Raw genomic sequence first — 7,893 nt, forward strand, 5'->3', positions numbered from 1 at the left:
CAGATGGACGTCCAAGCAGGTAACAAAAGGTAGCTAAAATACTTGTAAAAGTCGAGGGGGAGGCCGTCAGGTCCAGGGGACTTGTTGGCAGCCCCCACCTTGATTGCATCTAGGACTTCATCAGAGGTCACTTGTTCCTGAAGTTCTTGAGCCACATCCTCTGGCATGGTGTTGACAGTCATTGCTGCCACCTCCTCAATTAAGGTCGGGGGATGAGGGACGGCAGCGAACAGTTGACGGAAATGAGAATAGAAAGCGTGACCAATGTCGCATTGCGTAGTGTGTCGTCGTCCTTCCGCATCTGTGAGATCGTGGATGAGGGTTCGACGACGACGTCGGCGTTCCCTGAGAAGGTGGTACATCGATGGCGTTTCATGAGGCATATGGTCACGGGTGCAGGATCTGACAAGAGTCCCTTCTAAGCGCCGTCGCGTGAGGGAAGTGATCTGCGCTTTAGCACGATGCACCATCATCTGACGATCAGGAGAGAAGGCCATCGAAGTGCAGTCACGAAGGACTGCATAATAAAAGTCCATGGTGCTCGCTTGCCAGGCTTTGAAGTCTTTGCCATATCCTATCAGCGCCCTGCGCAGAGCTGGTTTCGCGCATGATACCCACCACGATAAGGTGGATGCGTAGGCGGGGCGACGACGATGACAGAGGGCCCACGCATCCTCAACGATTCGTCGGCAGTCTGGGACAGTTAGGTGGGAAACGTTGAATTTCCACAAGCCGCGGCTGTGCCACACTTGTTGGCGGGCGAGGACGACATCGCAGATGTAGGCGTCATGGTCAGAGAAAGCCAGAGGCCATACTTCGGCATGTCGAGTGTCGGCAGCAAGGGAACGTGTGAGGTATATACGATCGAGACGACTAGATGAATGCGCTGTATAATATGTGAAACCTGCACGGGTGCCATGCACCTTTGTCCATGTGTCAACAAGCTGGAGTCTGTCGATGATGACGGAGAGGGCCGCACAAGGGGAATGATGCGGTAATTGATCTTCAGGCCTTTGCGTGGAGTTGAAATCGCCACCGAGGACCATATCATCTAGGGGACCCTCAAACAGCGGCGTTACCTCGTCCGCAAAGAAAGTGTGTCGATCACGACGTCGACTGGAGCCGGACGGCGCATATACATTGAGGATACGGACGCCGAACAGCGTGAGAGCCATACCCCTAGCATTAGCAAGGTACACTACATCTTCAGCAGGGAGTCCAGAACGGAGGAGGATGGCAACTCCACTACCGTTGTCAGAAGCATGGGAGATGTGTGCCACATAGCCAGTGGGGGCATGGAAATCGGCGACAAACACTTCTTGGAGGAGGGCAATGTCGACATCAGCAGCATAAATGGTCTCACGGAACATTGCCAGTTTATGGGGGGCCCGAATGGTGGCCAGATTCATCGTCGCTATGCGGTAATGTTGGGGGCGTGCTCCCACCATTGGCACAGATGTTCCGGCAGAGATGTCTGGCTGGCGTGTAACATCTGACGTAGTCACCGTTGTCGTAATCACTGGCTGGAAGGTGGGTCAGGCACCTCCATGGGGCACTGCCTGATGGGAAGACCACCATCTCGAACTGCTCCTTCGTCGATATCATCAGCCCAGGAGACTGGAACAGACGGTGAGCGACTGTCACACTCCTCGAGGGCGAGTTGTAGCGACGCTGCTGTAGTGTGGGGTCCAGGGAGGCACCCTCCTTGGAATCCGTCATATTCGTGTGAGATCGTTCTTCAGATGGGACATCAGGAGCAGCCTCTCCTGTCGTCAGAACGCTCGAAGGGAGATCACTGTCGTGTATCAGCTCCACTGCCTTTGATGCCACATGAAGAAGTGTGTCGTCAGATGGCGTTTGACTCCTCTTCTTCCGTTTTCTGGGCGACCGTTGCTTTCGGAGGTGCTGTTCTGAATCAGAATGTGGATGTTCGATGTCCGAGGTCGCGCCAGTCTGAAGAAAGGCAGAGGTAGGCACCGCATTCGCGTCGATGTCCATCAAGCTCTGGAGAGTTGGTGGTGTCGTAGCCGTCAGAGGAGATGGTGCCGGTGAGGCCATGGCAGCACCGTCGTCTCCAGTGGGGAGTGCCGGGTGGAGAAGAGGTGCTTCCTGAAGTGACGCATCGGGGCTGCGTACGGCTGTGGCGTAGCTATCTGGTAAAGAAGCGGCCGTCACTTTGGGAGCTGAGTCACTGGTCGGGACCTGGAGCAAACGTCGGGGGAGACATTCTGACCGAACATGGCCCTCCTGTCCGCAACCGGCACACGTCCGCGGCTGGCCATCATACATAACGATGGCTCGCACGCCACCTATCAGCAGATAGGATGGTACATGTTTGGAGAGTTCGATTTTGATTTGGCGGACACCATTCAACACGTTGTATGTCGTGAATGTCTGCCATTTCTCCGCGATGTGCCCCACAACATTGCCATAGGGTCGGAAAGCTTCGACGACCACATCTTGCGGCACTTCGAAAGGGAGCTCAAAAACCCGGATTGTTCGAAGTCCGAAACCAGCGTGATCGACCGTCACCTCTCCAATATGCACGTCAGAATGTTTGAACTTGAGTCCACGTGCGTGTTGTCGAACTACGTTAGCACACGCTTCCTCCGTCGTCATCTTAATATAGACGATGCTGCTAGTGATAGAGAAATGAATACCTATCACTTCCTGAGGGTCCAGACGTAGCTCTTCGCGAATGAATTGCTCAATTTCAAAAGCGCGTGGTCTAGCATGTTCGGCTTGGAATGTTACTTTAACTGTCGCTCGGCGGTAACAGTGCGCCATGAGGTGCAATAGAAATGGACGCTACACAACACGAAATACCGCGACGCGGAAGTAAACAAACTACGGTGCGCTGTCCGGCGCGCGGAGCCGGTCCGCACGCGACCACGGCCGAAAGCCGACTGATAGGATGGCACGTGTTGTTGAAGATCTATGCGCACTTGGCGTACTCCATTGAGTACTGGATACGTCTTAAACTAGGTCCATTTTTCAACCACATGTTCGTGTACCGTGCCGTAGGGGCGGAGCGCCGCTACAACTTCTGCCGCCGGGAGTTCAAATGGAAGTTCGAAGATGCGTATAGTCCGCAGTCCCATTGCGGCATGGCCGACCTCGACGTTGCCAACATTGCCATCTGCGTGGCAGAAGCGGAGTTCTTGTGTCATCTCTCGAAGCACCTTGTCGCATGTAGTTTCGTTTATGAGCTTTACATAGAGGTGCTACTGACGATCGAAAAGTGAATGCCGACAATGTCGGCAGCCGGGATCTTGGCTTCCTCTTTTAAAAAACGTTCGACTTCGAGCGCCTTTGGTCGGGTAAAGTCGTTCCGAAATGTGAATTTCAAGGTTGATCTTCTGTATTGGTTTGCCATGGTCTTGGAGCGCTACGGCGTCACGTTAGTGTCGGCCGAAGAAAGTAAACAAGGCGCGCGGGCCCTCTCTGCCAGCGGAGAGCACACACCGCACCACCGCTTCGCTCGGCTGCGAGAGCCGCACTGAGACAAATGAAATGATAATTAAATGGACACCCTAGCTACAAACGGGCGTTGATATACTTCATTGGGGACATGTTGAAAATGTGTGCCCCGACCGGGACTCGAACCCGGGATCTACTGCTTACAAGGCAGACGCTCTATCCATCTGAGCCACCGAGGGCACAGAGGAGAGTGCGCCTGCAGGGATTTAACCCTTGCACTCTCCCCGTGAGACGCACATTCCCAACAAGTCCACACCACTACATTCGTAGTTCGCCTAATATACAGATGTTTGCCTATCATACTCATTACTCGTGGCAGAATAATCTACCAAGTCCCGTACGAGTTCGGGGATAGCGCACACATAGCGCACACATTTCATGTCCCCAATGAAGTATATCAACGCCTGTTTGCAGCTAGGGTGTCCATTTAATTATCACTTCATTTCTGACAAAGCTGCATGGCCATCAACGGTAACTGTTCTTTCGGGCACAGATGCTACCGTCACATATACCTAGACAAATGTGTTCCCGAAATTTCGTTACTCTACACTCATTAATTTTTAGTGTTAGGTTTTTCCCGTCATATTACAGACCGATTGACGATAGGCAGGTAACTTAAGTTTCGTCACGGGAAAAATTTAATGTCGTCATTTAATGCTAAGGAATATATTTTATAAAACTGCAGTGGTTATCTGTCGAGGCTTGTGTTCTAACAATGCGTGAGAACCGCTGAATTCGTGAAGAACTCCGAAAGCGACAGGGGAGACCACACAGCTTGCAGAAGATTTTTTCCGGCTAACGTGTGTCAAGGAGCCACCAGAGAGGTCTCACTGAACCACCCTGTCAATCAAGCTAAGATGAGGTTCACGGTAATGCTGAGAAATCACAAGTCTTGGAATGTACGGGCCTTCGCTGTGTGAGGAAGCCTCGCGGAGTTCCCGTCACGTTGGTCAGGCTTCTGGAAATTCTGAACTGTTTAAAAAGCCGTTTTGATTCGCCCATCGCCTACTGACGCCAGACGGGAATTTCTATATCAAACTGACGAGGACGATGTTCTCTGATTGGCCCCTCTCTAGAGACACTCTGTGGTGGAAATTTATTAAACGTGGCAGTTTTCACGTTGTTGGAGGAAAACAGTAACATTGTTCCTGCTTAACGGTTGTGATCGGAAAGGAGAAAACAGCAGAGTCGGGAGCAGGAGCATGTGGAGATGGATGCTCTTGGTTTGGATGTGGAAGGTGAATGGTCACTGGTTTTAGCCTCTTGAGTTCAAACTGTGGATGGGCCTTAAGGTGTCAGAGTCCTGGCGGGCGAGATTCTAGTTCTTGACCTGCGATCACGCACGGCCAACTTACCGTCATAGCAGACTGGTGAGAGTATGCATCAGATCCGGCTATACGTTGTCGTCGGCACTTGCAAAGGGGACGTACCATTGCCACAGCACCGTTAATCTACATTTACACTTATGTTCTGAAAGCCACCCAACGGTGTGTGGCGGAGGGCACTTTACGTGACACTGTCATTACCTCCCTTTCCTGTTCCAGTGATAGTATAGTTTTCATTTATTAGTCAGTCGACCAACAGAGTAACTAAAACTTTTGGTAGGTTGCATTCGTATTAATGATTGAATGTGCAGCTAGGCTGCGCTGGTACCTCAAAACTTTATTGCTATCACTTTTTCTAACAGTTGTGTCATTTAGTCTTTTGCTATGTCATTACTTTTAATGTAATAAAACAGCAATCTAATTTTACTTGTATTTCATCTGAAGTAACATGTGTTAAGAGGGGTTTACGGGGTCTGGGCAGTTCCATCATTCCGGTACGATTTCACAACCACAGAGGGTGAGGTTTTGCAAGAGCTCGTTGTGAAAGGTAACTGTCTCCTAACACTTCTTTGGGATAAGCGCGACGTTATTTTGAATCTTAAGATTTCTGTCCGTTATGTGTTGTGTTTTCTAGTAACTTTGCTCTAAGTGCAAAACTGATCTAATATTGCATGCGCTTGTACTTTGTTCACCAGGCGACAGTGCAGAAATGTATCGAACGCCTTCCGGAAGTCAAGCAACAGACCTCAACCAGAGCACCTGTTTTTACCACCTTGTGCGCCTCGTGAACGGACAAAGCGAGCTGGGCTCCACACAGTCGCTTTTATTTACATATGATACACAACGTTACTCGCTACGGCTGAGGCTAATAGCATCTAATCGCACAGCTCTTGGTGATGATACAGATGTGTGATAAAGGCAAACAGAAACAATGAAGATGGAACACTGGGTTCAATTATTTCTATTATGATTGCCGAATCATATGCAGATCTTATTCGCTTTGTTAGCAAATTACACTGCAGCAGCTGTTGTTACAGGTACTGTGGGAGAACAGATGGTGCACTGGTACACGAAACGACTAGCACTTGTATTTGAACAGGCTGACATGTGTGTTGATTAACAGGAGTTGTTCCCTTTCTGTGCGTAGCGGCAGTTTGCTTGCGTGCGTGCACTATGTCCTCTTTTGAAACACAAAGGTGCCGTCAGTCTGGTTCGATAGCTCCTTCCTGGCACCGTAAAGAATGCGGGCCCAAGACTGCCTGAGAATTTACGGTCGTTTTATAATCAGCGTGCACGCGGATTGTGCTGTTCGGAGTTTTTATTACCACTTTGGATGTTACGCACCGAGTCGATGGAATTGGTTCTTTCACCCCTATAGCTTGTAACCTGCCGAGTTCTTCCTTTACAGCGACTTTTAAAGCAATGAGAACGGGGAGTGCTCCTGACTGAACAACGCTGAATAACGGTTAAAAAAAGACGGATAACACTTGGAAATGTGTGCCGTCCAGTTTCAGACTGATAGTACCGTGAATGCAAAACCCTTTAGCAATTCCAGAATAAATTTTCACTGGGCAGCGTGTTGTTTGCTATATTGTGACTTACTTTCGGATTCATGCCTGCTGGACCGGGACGTTCCAGGCACGGCTCACAACCCAAGCTCATACATTCAATTCTGCTGCTACTCTCTTCTAACTTTCGAACTCCACAGAAACTCTCTTGCATAACTTGCGGGACTATTACTCGTGAAGGAACGAATGCCTTGAAGAAATGGCTTAGTCTCAACCTAGTGTTAATATTTCACTCTACTGTGAAGTGTGCGCTGTTTCGAAATTTATCGATATCTGGACTCTTAACTCGTAACCCTGTCTATTAAAACTTTCCACGCATATGGACCTCGGTTTTCCTATAACGCCATCAAGTCGACCACCACGATGCTGGCGGTATGGCAATGTCGCTGACACTCCGAAGCAAAACTGCAAAGGTCAGTGGTGTAGAAAATGCATTTGCGACTATACAGTTCAGCTGACCTTACGGTGTGTGGTGGGTGGTGCTTCAACTAGCGTTCTTATTTTACACCGTTGCTGTTCATTTGCGAATGGTGAGCGCGAAGAAGACCATCAGCATCTCTCAGTATACGATCCAATTTCTCAGATTTTTGTCATGGTTATTTTGTGAGCGATACTTGAGAGGAAGTAATATGTTGTGTTATTCTTCCTGTGATTTTAGCTGTACACTTCTATAAAAGGGCTTCTTTGAGTATATCCGTGATGCTTTCATGCTTACTAAATCGGGACGGAAGCCACCGATCTTCCTTAGATCTTCGTCTCCTTCATTAATCCTACCTGCAGAGTGCCCGAGACGGGATAAAATACTCAAGAACCGGTGGAACGACAGTTTTGTGTGACACTTACATCTTTGAGAAGTTACGAGGGCGTGCTGAAAAATAATACCTCCCAATTTGTAATGTGAAAACGAAATGTTATTCTACACCTGTAATCTTAACGTTCACATATTTATTTCTGAAGGTATTCACCAGGGCGACCAACACATTTCTCCCAAAGAGCGACCAGTTTATTGATACCGTCACTGTAGAATGTTGACTTTCTTGATGGAACCAGAACTTCTCCTTTACTAGCACTGGTTTTATCACTATCAAAATGAAGTCCTCGAAAGCGTTGTTTAAGTTTTGTAAACAGATGAAAAGCGGATTGGGCTAAGTCGGGACAGTATGGAGGATAATCGATGACGGTGAACGCAAACAGTCAGATTTTCGGGAATCCCTCAGCGCTCGTGTGTGGTCTGGAATTTCCATGCAGAAGAAGAGAGTGCTCTATTTGTGATGTGGACGAACTTTTCACATCCGAAACTCGGTTGCAGCACTCTGTTTTTCGCGTACCGACTCAAATCCGTTGCACACGCCTCACGTTACACACTACAACTCAGAGCCCTCTAGCGGCAGGGGTTGCTTGTATGTAGTACCCACGAAGAAAATGTTAATAATATTTGTCTTTAAGAGTTTCACATAAAAGATTCGAAGGCACTATACCGAGTTCAGTAACTCACTTGCCACACCAAGTGCCTTCTAGCA

The 7,893-nt window shown here is 48.9% G+C and overlaps 1 non-coding gene across 1 annotated transcript; it reads right to left on the bottom strand.

Moving 5' to 3' along the window:
* Positions 1-3,585: 3,585 nt before the first annotated feature.
* Positions 3,586-3,660, bottom strand: Trnat-ugu (transfer RNA threonine (anticodon UGU)). The gene has a single exon. It is a non-coding gene; the product is annotated as a tRNA-Thr (tRNA).
* Positions 3,661-7,893: the final 4,233 nt, after the last annotated feature.

Source organism: Schistocerca gregaria, chromosome 7, assembly GCF_023897955.1.
Source record: "Schistocerca gregaria isolate iqSchGreg1 chromosome 7, iqSchGreg1.2, whole genome shotgun sequence".
In the NCBI taxonomy this organism is placed as follows: Eukaryota; Metazoa; Arthropoda; class Insecta; order Orthoptera; family Acrididae; genus Schistocerca; species Schistocerca gregaria.